The 12,273-nt window shown below is 40.2% G+C and overlaps 1 long non-coding RNA gene across 11 annotated transcripts in view; it reads right to left on the minus strand.

Moving 5' to 3' along the window:
* The window catches only part of LOC144378834 (uncharacterized), a 101,439-nt gene that overhangs the window by 88,003 nt on the left and 1,163 nt on the right, over positions 1-12,273 (minus strand). For all 11 annotated transcript variants that reach the window (XR_013440607.1, XR_013440609.1, XR_013440608.1 and 8 more), the window contains exon 2: positions 1,214-1,302. This is a non-coding gene — a long non-coding RNA (uncharacterized LOC144378834). The remainder of the gene's footprint in view (positions 1-1,213; positions 1,303-12,273) is intronic.

Genomic DNA, 12,273 nt, shown 5'->3' on the forward strand with positions numbered 1-12,273 from the left:
TTAGTCCACACTGCTATTTTATTTTTAGCAGATTATGTTTAGATTCTTATTTTCTCTTGGGTTTAGGTTTAAAAAAATTTTTTTTTCTGGCTCCTATCATACTGCATCCTGCAGATTATGTGGGCTCCAAATCAGCTCATCATTGTAGTCAGTAGTTTTTTTAAGAGAAAAAACAAAACAAAACAAAACAAAAATAGCCAAACCACTCTTGATATCAAAACTCATTTAGTAACATGCACCTGCAAACTGGCCATGAAAAAGTCAACAGAATGCAGACATTTTACCTTGAATTCAGTATAGATGCACTGTTTTGGGGATTCTCTTATTGGAGAATACCGATGAGTGCTTCTACATGAAAAATACAATTGTGGGACCTCCACATAATAGATGGGGGAGCACATGCATTTACTCGTGTGCCCTTCTGAGATCTCACTAATAAGATAGTAAAGGGATTTTTAAGAAGACATAATCTATAAAGATAAAGAGAATTGAAAACTGGAAAGCAGATAGATAAGTGATAATATATCTAAGCAGTCATCTGTAGAAAAAGTTGAGCACCAACTATTTTATTCAGCAGAAACTCCCCTCCCCTCTCCGCCTCATAAGGGTTTAGGAACTGGGAGTGAAGAGGGGGTAAGGATGCAACTAAAATCAGAATGATTGCTTAAACATCTATTTAAGAAGAAATTTAAATTCTATTAGCTCCTTCTTCACTCCAAACAGCCAAGTAACTGCCTTTCTTCCATTCTGGCGGAAAACTGTATGAAAACATTTAGCCTCTGGAGAGAGTCTCTGGCGTGGGGGAATTTAGCCATAGCTGATGATGGGGAGACAATATTGAGTGATCAGGTGACCTTTGCACTCTGTTAAAAATGCCAGCTCACCTCTGTCCCTTGGCCCCCAGAATGCTGGAAGCCAGGTCTAAACCCCTCAGGCAAGATTCTTGGTGGCAGAATCTGACCAGCCCAAGAGAAAGAAAAACAAAACAAAACAAAACAAAACAAAACCCAAATCCGAGGTTTTTAACTAAATGGTCTGATGAGATACTAAGGATTTTTCAGCCAAGACTGACATTTCGGGCAGGACAAGTCTTTGCTGTGGGGGGCTGTTGTGTGTATGCAGGATATTTAGCAGCCTCCCTGGGAGCTGCGCACCAGATGCCAGCAGCACAGTTCTACCCTGAAACCCAGAGTCAGCAGCCCCACTCACTCACTTGGATTTTCCAGTCTGTTTCATAGTGCTTCATTCACTCTTAAACATGAGCTGACCACCAAAAGTCAGAGGATACCAGAGGAGGAAAGCCTGTAATGTGAAACATGGAGACAAAAAAAAACTTTAAAAGAAGAGGAAACACAGACCACACAGGGAAAAGAAAACCTCAAAAATTATAGTTATTATCCTGCAGAGAGAGAGAGAGAGAGAAGACAGTGCAAAATAAAACTCTTGCAAATTAAAATTATGATTATAGAAATTTTAAAAATAAAATAAAATGAATGCAAGGAAAAGTTGAGGAAATCTCCCAGAAAGCAGAACAAAGAGAGAATTAAAGAAGAAGATAAAAGGTAGATGACAGGTCCAGAAGGACCAATATCCAAGTGATAAATTCTAACAGGAGAGAACAGAAAAAATAGGGGTGAAGGTCAGGAGGAAATCATCAACAAAATAATCCAAGAACCTTTCTCACAACTGAGATGCATGAAATTGTAGATTGAAAGGGTCTTCTGAATACCTAGCACAGTAGATGAAGAAAAGATCGACATTAAGGCAAACTATTGTGAAACTTAGGAATATTAAGATCAAAGAGAATATCTGAAAAATCTTCTAAGAAAAAGTTGCACACAAGAATGGAAGAATGAGAACGTCTTTGTACTTCAGATGTAATACTGGAAGCTATAAGACCACAGAGGGATGCCTATACATTCTGAAGGAAATGATTATGCAATAGGAGATTGAAGTCAATTACAGACGTGAGAGGTCTCTAACATTTTCCTCCCAGGGGCTCTTTCTCAGAAAACTATTAGAGGAGGTGTTTTACCAAAACAAGGGAGAACACCACAAAAGAAGAAAACACAGGGCAAAACTGCCCACAGGAGAGAGGGGATGGGAATTCCCAGGATGATGGTGAAGGTACCTCCCAGCATGTCAGGTATTCACTTCTCTAATCAGTCCAGATTGGAGAAGTCAGAATGTCCCGGAAGAAATTTCTCCAAGAAAATGTAATTGACAGAACATGTTGTATTCAAGTATTTTGAGAGGTAACTGGGGCAGAGAATTTGGGGCTGAAGAAATGATAACTTAGAAAATCAAGCCAACTAAGCAAAAGTGTTCAGACCAGGGAGAATAAAATTTTGCACCAAAAAAGGAGAAATTATGGAATTCTACAAGACTAATTTGGGCTTAGTAGTTACACAACACAATATAAACTCTGACTATCTGGCTCAACAAAATTATGATATAGTTATTTCAGGAAGATGGTAGAACAAGAAGAGTGAAATATGTGGTAGGTCGAAGTGGTAGTGATGGATGTAAATACTGAATCCTCTTTTTCTATTAAGGGAATTTAGATTGTGCCTAATACTTGATCAGTCTTTGAGAAGACATACCTGTGTAGATGTGCACAGATCCTATTTCATAGATGCATGTATGCATTGATTTCATGGTTTCATGCAGTTGGACCAAAAAGTATTGGCTAAAGGATTAGATTTGTGTGGGGTGCCTGGGTGGCTCAGTTGGTTAAGTGTCTGCCTTCGGCTCAGGTCATGATCCCAGGGTCCTGGGATTGAGCTCCGCATTGGGCTCCAGCCCCTCATTGGGCTCCCTGCTTAGCCGGGAGTCTGCTTCTCCCTCTCCCTCTGCCCCTCCCCACTCCCACTCATGCTCTCTCTCTCAAATAAATAAGTAAAATCTTTTTTTAAGAAAGCATTAGAGTTGTGTTGTGGTTCTTGGCTTAGCCATTTCCTACCTGTATGAGTTGAGTGGGTCATTTTAACGTCTCTAAGCTTCTAAAATGGAAGATTGTATTCAATGAACAAGCAATGATTGAGCAATTCCCATGAGTCCTGGGGTAGGAAGATGAAAGATACAATCCTTGACTTGGAATCCAAGGAGGGAGGCAGACAAGGAAGCTGATGGGATATGTGCAGAGTACTGAGGAAGCACAAAGGGGCAAGTGCAGACTGACATTTATTAAGCACTTACTGTGTGCCAGGTTATATGTCATGTAGTGCTCCCAGCAACCCAGTGATACTATGATTAATTTTTCAGTGAAGGAAATCAACACTCAGAACCCAAGTGGTACAGCTAGAAACTAGCAACAGAGCAGGATTTAGGCCCAAATCTTTCATGCTATCATGACATTCTCTCTTTAGAAACATGTGCCCCCTAGAAGACATACAAATGACTAACAGACAAATGTAAAAATGCTCAACATCATTCAACATCAGGGAAATACAAATCAAAACCACCATGAGATATTACCTCACACCTGTCAGAATGGCTAAAATTAACAACTCAGGAAACAACAGATGTTGGTGAGGATTCAGAGAAAGGGGAACCCTCTTACACTATTGGTGGGAATGCAAACTGTGCAGTCACTCTGGAAAACAGTATGGAGGTCCCTCAAAAAGTTAAAAATAGAATTACCTTATGACCCAGCAATTGCACTACTAGGTATTTATCCAAAGGACGCAAAAGTGCTGATTCAAAGGGGCACATGTACCTCAATGTTTATAGCAGCAGCATCAATAATAGCCAAATTACGGAAAGAACCCAAATGTCCATTGACTAATGAATGGATAAAGAAAACTGGTGTGTGTGTGTGTGTGTGTGTATACATAAAATGTAATTTTATATACATATATATGTATATATAATATAATTTTATATATGATGTAATTTTATATATATATGGAATTTATATATATATAATGGTGTGTATATATATATATATATGCATATATACATGTAAGAATATTACTCAGCCATCAAAAAGAATGAAATCTTGCCATTTGCAGCAATATGGATGGAACTAGAATGTATTATGTTAAGCAAAATAAGTCAGTCAGAGACAAATATCATATGATTTCACTCATATGTGGAATTTAAGAGACCAAACAGATGAATATAGGGGAAGGGAAGGAAAAATAAAATAAGATAAAGACAGAGAGGAGGGAATCCATAAGAAACTCTTAACTACAGGAGACAAACTGAGGGTTGCTGAGTGGGGGGAACAGGGTAATTGGGTGATGGGCATTAAAGAGGGCACTTACGATGAGCACCGGGTGTTATATATAAGTGACAAATCACTAAATTCTACTCCTGAAACCAATACTACACTGTATGTTAACTAACTTGAATTTGAAAGAAAAAGAAAGAAAGAAAGAGAAAGAGAAAGAAGAAAGAAAGAAAGAAAGAAAGAAAGAAAGAAAGAAAGAAAGAAAGAAAGAAAAAGGAAGAAAGAAAGAAAAAGAGAGAAAGGAAGGTGTGCTCCCTAAGGGGCACCAAGCCTAGTCAAGAAAAACGTTAAGTTCAGAAAGGATTCCTGAGAAGGTGGCGCCAGAGGTGAGAATTGATGGATTCTGCTTGCCATGGAAAAACCTGGGTACTAAATCTCTCTCTCCTGGACCAATATTCTATGGCTGCTCTATTTATGAAGTTTTACTTAGTAAATATTTGAGTGCCTATTACATTCCATGTATTGTGCTAGGTACTGAAGGATATAAAGGTAAAAGCAAAACAAAACAAAAATAAAACAGTTCCTGTTCTGGAAAAGTTTACGGTCTATTGGTGAAGACCATTATTATTCAGCATGGGAAATTCTATGCTGGGAGCACCTAACAAAATTGTGCAGGGCATATGGTGGGGAACAAGGGGGTCTTCCTAGAGGGCACATAGCTGGACTGAGTCTGGAGGAAAAGTAAGTGTCGGGAGAAGACAGAGGAGCAAGGTCAGCCATGTGGAGCATCACAGCGCCCTATCAGTGCAGAGTATTTCAGGAACTCACCTACTGCTTGTTGTATTTATTCTTGGCCTGCCAAGTAGGTTTGTGAATATCTTCAGTGATAACAAACCCATTCTTTGAAGGGGGATTTGGTTTTGTAAAAAACCAAAAGTTACTGGATATTTATGGATAACACAAGGAAACCATCCAACTTGTATGCTGGAAAAGCAGAAGGAACCCGAATCCCAGCTCACAGTTGCCAAGAAACTCTACACGATGCAGGTGCAAATCATTTTTCCCCCTCTTTTAAATTCAGATTCATTAAAATATGTATTTTCAGAAGCCTCTAATGAAAATAAATTGAGTAATCAGGCTGGCTCACACAACTTATAGTAAAAAACGAGGTGCAATTTTTTCAAGTAATGAGAATCTTTTTACATGCTAACAAGGGGTTCTGGAGACAATTCTAAAAGAGGATTCTCAGAAATAGTTTGAGTTATGGCACCAAATTTGGAGTATATTTATATTCTCCCAGGAAAACAACTTTCATCTGTGTTCTTTTCCCCAGGATTTGTTTATCAACAGCAGTGTTGATCTCCTTAGTTTCATTTGATTGCGAAGCCATCTTTAAACAATATTATTCAAAATAACTGGGCAAAATCACAAGAATTTCCAGAATATTAATGTCCTCTTCCTCTTCCAAAGAACCCTACCCTCCACCTGAACTTTTCTCTGGCCTTTGCTGAACTGTAGAACTGAGGCAAAACATGCCTTTCACTCCCCAACCCTTACTCACAAAGCAAGGCAGCCCTTCCTTGCCACATTATACATTGGGGCTGCATATTTCAGAGCTATCCACTGGTAGCACTTATCACAGTTTTAAAATTACACATTGCTATTGACTCATTTGTATATATCTCTCCTACTAGATTTTAAACTCCGTGAGATCAGGGACTATATCGTTTTACTCATTACTGTATCCTCCTGGCACGTACTGGGCAACGAGTAAATCTTCACTGAGCAAACAAATGAATGTTTGGGCTAAGAATCTATATGTACAAAGATCAAAGATCAAATATTAATGGGTTGGTGGAATTTGGTTGTAACAATGTACATATATGTATGTGTGTATATATATGTATTTGTCGATTTTTAAATGTTTACTCTAGTAACATAAAAGGGTAGGAGAGAATATAACTAGTAGATAAAGAGTGGGCACCATCCTATTTATCGGCTCATCCATTCTTCATTCATTTTTGTTCATTCAGATGTCACAAGATGGAAAAACATCCTTTTTATTTGAACAACTGGCATTATAAAATTTCCTTAGGAGAACAGTTTTGGTTGCAAGACTGTGATTAAAGATTCAGACTAAGCAGTGGGTCCCCTTCCCCTGACCTTTCCCTACTCCACCAAGCAGTGGCAGAAAAGTACAGTCCAGGCATATGGCTTTCCGACCATCTGACCTTTGCAGAGAAACTAGAGAAAACAGCAACTAACTCAGCTCTTTGGTGCTCTTAGGTGATCTCTCTTGTATACCAATTGTCACAACTTGTTTATTAACATGAATTATGTGACATTTTTATTTTTTTAAAAGATTTTATTTATTTATTTTAGAGAGAAAGAGAACACATGAGAGCATGGGGAAGGGCAGAGGGAGAGGGAGAGAGAGAGAATCCCAAGCAGACTCTGAGCTGAGCGTGAGCCCAACTCGGGGCTCAATCTCACGACCCTGAGACCATGACCTGAGCTGAAACTGAGATTCAGACACTTAGCCAGCTGAGCCACCCAGGTACCCCTATGACAGGACATTTTTAAATGGAGATGACTACTAAGTATCTAACCTGGGGAAGTCTATGCTTTTGACTGATATATCTATATTATAGATAACAGGAAGCAAAGTTGAAATTTTATTATAAACAATAACATATTTGATGTACACTCTTACTTTAATGGAAGACCACCCCACCTCTGCATGCAATAGAAAGAATAACTTAATTATTGACATCATGAGAGAAACAGTGATGCTGGAGAACAAAATATATGGACTGTTCTTCTTGTGCTCTGAATAAAAGATGTAATCGGATGCAATCATTTCATTAATACACACATGGCCCTGTGCTGGAAATACGAGGACCAGATGGTCAGGAGTGGACTGAGATGAAATGAGATGGGTGTTTGCAGTTTAGCAACTAACTACTTAGCCCGTATGGATTATACTAAGTACTTACAGAACCACAGGAACACATTTTCAGAATGAAATTCTGGCTTTATGTCCAGAAGCACCATTCCCAGCATGAGGAGAAAACCTATTTTATTGGGCTCCCGCAGGGCTGTTGTGCCTAAGAAGTTGGTGGTGGGTATTATTGCACTAGTGTTCAAACCTGACTGCATATGGAATCGCCTGGAGAGTTTTTGTTTTTGTTTTTGTTTTAAATATCAGTGCATTGGGCTCCCCTCCAGAAACGCTGCTTTAATTGGTCTGGGATACAACCTAGGCATTGGGATTTTTCCAAAGCTCTCCAGGTGATCCTAACGTACAGTAAAATTTAAGAACCATTGTGTTAATGTAATTCCTGTATTTCCACAAGTAGGACCACTTTACAGATCAATAAAAGAAGCAAGTACTTGTGTGGTGTGATTTGAGGAGGCTCAGAACATCCCTTACCCCCAAATAGCGGTTCTCTTCTTCTGTACGATGTTTGGAAAACTACCTAGAAAATTTCATTTCTTTGAATACAGGCTTTGCAAGTTAAATGAGGATAATTCCTCTGAGAAGGATAATACATTAAGTGGTTATCAGTTATTAACACCCTGGTACTCTTGGTTATCGGATTACTTTCCTTTATGGTGGTTGAGTAAGGGGTGGGGAGTGGGTGAGGTACACGGTGGGAGGCTCAAAGGTCACGAGGTTGAGGATTCCAGAGGAGTTCCAGGGATGGGAGGTATGACCAAAGGCTGTCTATAGTCAAGGTGAGCTGATGATTTTATAACAAAAAGAGAACTTTGGTGTGAGATTTTGCAGGTCGGCGAAGATTGTGAACTGGATCAAATGGGCAAGTTGGGAGTCTGTGGTCTTGACAAATCCTTGGCTGACTATCAAAATACTGCAGTGAGTAATGAGTGAGTGATAGCTTCTTTCCAGTCTCACCCCAGGTCCAGAAACAAGAGGCTTTCCATACCAGACTTGGATTTGGTGCCCAAAAGTGATCAGAAGGCAGCTAGGTAGACAAGAGCTAGAAAATCACAAAGGCCTCAGGGCTGGGTAATGCCTGAGCCTTGGCAAAAAAACAGAAACTGGCTGATTTCAGAGGGTCAAGATAGCAGGCAACCAGGAGAATCCAAATATGATTATGAAAGCAAGAAATAACCTTGAAAATAAGCACCAGATCTTATAGAAGATTCCTTTCAGGATAAATATCAATTCCACATAATTATCTTGACTATGGATATGAAGCACCAGGATGAATCCAACTTTTAGCAGGAGCACAATGATATGGAAGACATGCAGGAAGGGTGCATGTGAGAACTAACTTCTATTCTCCCAGTTTAACAAATCTGCCAAGGGCCGGTCCTACCGCACGTGCATCTCCCTTGTCATTTCCTCATCTCCTTTATACAGCCTGGAAATGCACTCAGCTGGAAGTCCAGCTATATCCTGCTTGGCTGGGATGCTGGCTGGACGGCGACAATGAGAGTGTGAAAAGGTGGGGGTGCCCAGACCCCAGGCAGGCTCTTCTGCACTGTAGCTGAATGACTTTTGAGTAGTGTTGACTTAAAAGAAATCTCTTCCTGCAGGTTTAATAAGCCCCCCTGGGAAGCTCCTGATGTGAATGGGAATCACGACTTGACATGACGTGAAAGATTATGTGTCAGCAGGGCTGATTCGATTCTAAATGGATGTTAATTTATTTGCTGTGATTCCACGCATCTGCTTTGGCCACAATGTCATATTACGTTAATCCCTGAGATGTTACTACACATAGGTATATTCTCTATATACAGGGTGGGTGGGGAATGGGGAATTTGTACATGTGAGTTTTAAAAAGGGAAATAAAAAAAAATAAAAATAAAAAAATAAAAAATAAAAATAAAAAGGGAAATATACCCTTTTGTTCAAAGGACTAACACACAGAAGATGTTCAATTTCCCCACTATTTAGATACATGGTCTCCTGGGGCTAAGACACAGCTTCACATTTGGGACCATGAGATTGAGGAATAGTTCTGAAAGTAACAGGCTCTGGGAAGTCCTAAGCCACACAGCAAGCCACCATATTCAGGGCTACTTATAACTGTGGGTTGGACAGCTTTACTCCTACAGGAAACACTACTCTGTGATTTTTGTCTGGACAGCAAAAACAGAAGTACTTCCCTAAACATTTGGGCTGGGGCCTATATGTGGGTAAGGAAGCACAAAAGAAAAAAAAAAGAGAGAGAGAGAGAGAGAGAAATCACTTCGCAGCAAAGAGGAGTAGATTTCATTGGCCACTTAGGTTTTTTAAGTCTCACAAGACAGGTTGGGTTTGCCCCCTCAGAAGAAAATTTGATGGTTTCATTAGGAAACAGATGTATATAGGCCACTGGGGGAAATAAAGCTCAGTTAATCTTAGCTGTTTGTGAATGAAATGTGGAGGACTTTAACACAAAAGCCAATCCCAAACTGAACGCAGCCCCTTCTGAGCCACACAAATCCTGGAGGCTACAGACGCTGGCGCTTCCCAGAATCTGTGGTCAGCCTCCTGGGCTGCCTTGCCTCTCTGATGGGGCAGCGCAAGGCTTGCAAGCTCAGCAGCATTCCCTGGGTTAGTGCAGTGGGTGATGGGACCACAGTGAGTGAAAGCAGCACCAAGTGAGAGCAGGGGGCTGGTGGTTAGCAAAACAGCTTTCTAGTAAGGGGCACAGGTGGCCCCAGGTGTGAAGGGACTTTCCCTTAGCAAAAGGGAACCCCTTTCTCCTCTCAGTTTGAATGTAACTTATGATCACAGGGGAGCCAGGACCCACCTCTACTCAGGGAATGTGCTGGTTTCCCAAGTTGAGGAGAATAGACAGCCAGAGTAGCCACCCTACTCCTTCACTGAATTTAAGTCTCCACAATGCTAAAGACACTGTGGAAAGTACCATGACCTATATAAGGCGTTATCTTCTGCTCCCCGAGAATTTACAGTCCAGTGAAGGAGAGGCCAATAGATTCACTTTCCTTCTTACACCTTCGACAAAGTGCCTAGGGGGGTTTCCTTTACCAAATGTTTGAAGCTGCAAAGCTAACAGGTTCACCTGGGAATCTGTGGTTAAGAAGAGAATGAAATTCTAAGCACATATAAGATTAAGAGCAAATCCAGATACACCCATGTAGTAAAATGAATCATTGTCAGTAACTCTCTATTCTCTCCTTATATTAGAATATTCATGCCCTTTGCTATGTGCCTTTACAGTTTTCTCCACTAATTGTAGAGAATATTTTTCCTGTTCTATTAATGGAAATTACTGTTTAGTAAGACATTGGCCTTTGCAAAGCCAACAATCCAGGTATTACTTTCCTTTATATATGTACTGGTTGGTATGTCCCCATGACCCAAACCAGTTTCATTCCCTTTTTCTTCTTCAAAGATCATATCTTCCATCCTTTGAAATTATTTGGTCTTCTCCTCTAGGACTCTTAAATAGCACTTTCTTCATAGTTTTTTCCTTACTTGTATAACTTTAAGCAATCCACCTAATCTGGGGGTCAATTTTAACATCTGTGAAACAGGTGATAGGATCTCCTGATTTCTAGGACCCTCTCTGCCCTAATACAGAAACAAGAATTCTCAACTTGTTATTGTTATCAGAGTCACTGGCAAGAATTAAATTAAAATGCAGGTACTTAAACCTCACTTCCGTAGATTTTAATGTAGCAGATTTGGGGTGGACTCCAGTGTCTGTTATTTTAATGCATATCCCCCAAATGGTCTAATGTACAAGAAGGTTTATTCTATGAGCTCCATCGTTTTTCATCTAAAACCATGACTTTTGTAGAGGAAGATGAGTTTTAAATAAGAGCCAAAGGAACAAAATTCCCAGTTGACTTAAATGGGGATCTTTGCTCAGAGGGTAATTGAGACAGTGAGAATCAGCTGGATGAGATAACGCTCTGAGGAAATTCAGAAGTGTCCGGCACTGCATAGAACCGCTCCATATTTAATGCAGCACTCTCGGGGCAAATTACTAATTGAATGTGGCGTTGATCAGGCTCAGAAAAGGAAATACAACATAGGAAGTAAAACAACTTACGAGTGATTTTAAAAAAATAAAACAGCTCCGGGCACCTGGGTGGCTCGGTTGGTTGGGTGTCCAGCTCTTGATTTCAGCTCCGGTCATGATCTCAGGGTCCTGGGATCGGCTCCACGATGGGCTCCCCCTTCAGCTGGGGGTCTTCTTGGGGGTTCTCTCTCTCTCCCTTTCCCTCCACTCCTCTCCACTCGCATTCTCTCTCTCTCTCTCTCAAATGAATAGATAAGTACTTTTTAAAAAATAAAACAGTTCATTGTTTTCAAGGTGTGGAGGTGAGAAGGTTTTCATATAAAAACAGGCTACCAAATCTAACAGATGAGTCTTTTAAAATATGGGTTCTACGTGTAGATGTTTTTGTGTGTTTATATGTGTGTTACCATGTTGAATCTATATGACATATTAAACTATTTTAAAATAACCAACTGATGTAGTCATAACTTAGTGTTTGAAAATTGCATTGTAAGAATATTTAAAATGTATTTCCTGCATTCTATGGCCTTAGGATCATCATCTTCAGGGGTTTGGTAAAACCACATGTATAGAACATAATGATTTTGAGTCGTGCAGCTTATTTTAGGACATTTGAAGATGTTAGACAGATTTCCTATGGGACTGTCTCACTCATTCACCCCTGTCTAAGATACTTTACTCCAAAACTGTCTGCCAAAGGAAAGAATACAGGGAGCCAGGGTCTAAGGAAGCAGGAGGGAAGTCTGAGAAAACCCGAAGTCTGAGCCGGGGGATCACCATTCCATCTGGAAGCGGACTGGATAATAGGATATACATCCAGCCTTATCTTTGTGTCTCTTCTCTGCCCAGCAGGAAAGAAGGAGCACCTGCCTTAACCCTAATGTTCCACTTATACCCTAAACCCTTCCCAGTTTTAGTAGACTCTTTTACTTCTCTGCAGTGAAAAACTGCTTCCTTGGGGTAAAGGTGTCTGGCCTAGGAGAAATCTCTCTCATCCCTCTTGCACTGAATATTGAGTTGTGCCTTGAAAGTCATTTAACACAAAAGTGCAGTGTGAGTGGACTCGAGCCCATGCCTGGTACCCTTCCTCCC

Source organism: Halichoerus grypus, chromosome 8 (assembly GCF_964656455.1).
Source record: "Halichoerus grypus chromosome 8, mHalGry1.hap1.1, whole genome shotgun sequence".
Taxonomy (NCBI): domain Eukaryota; kingdom Metazoa; phylum Chordata; class Mammalia; order Carnivora; family Phocidae; genus Halichoerus; species Halichoerus grypus.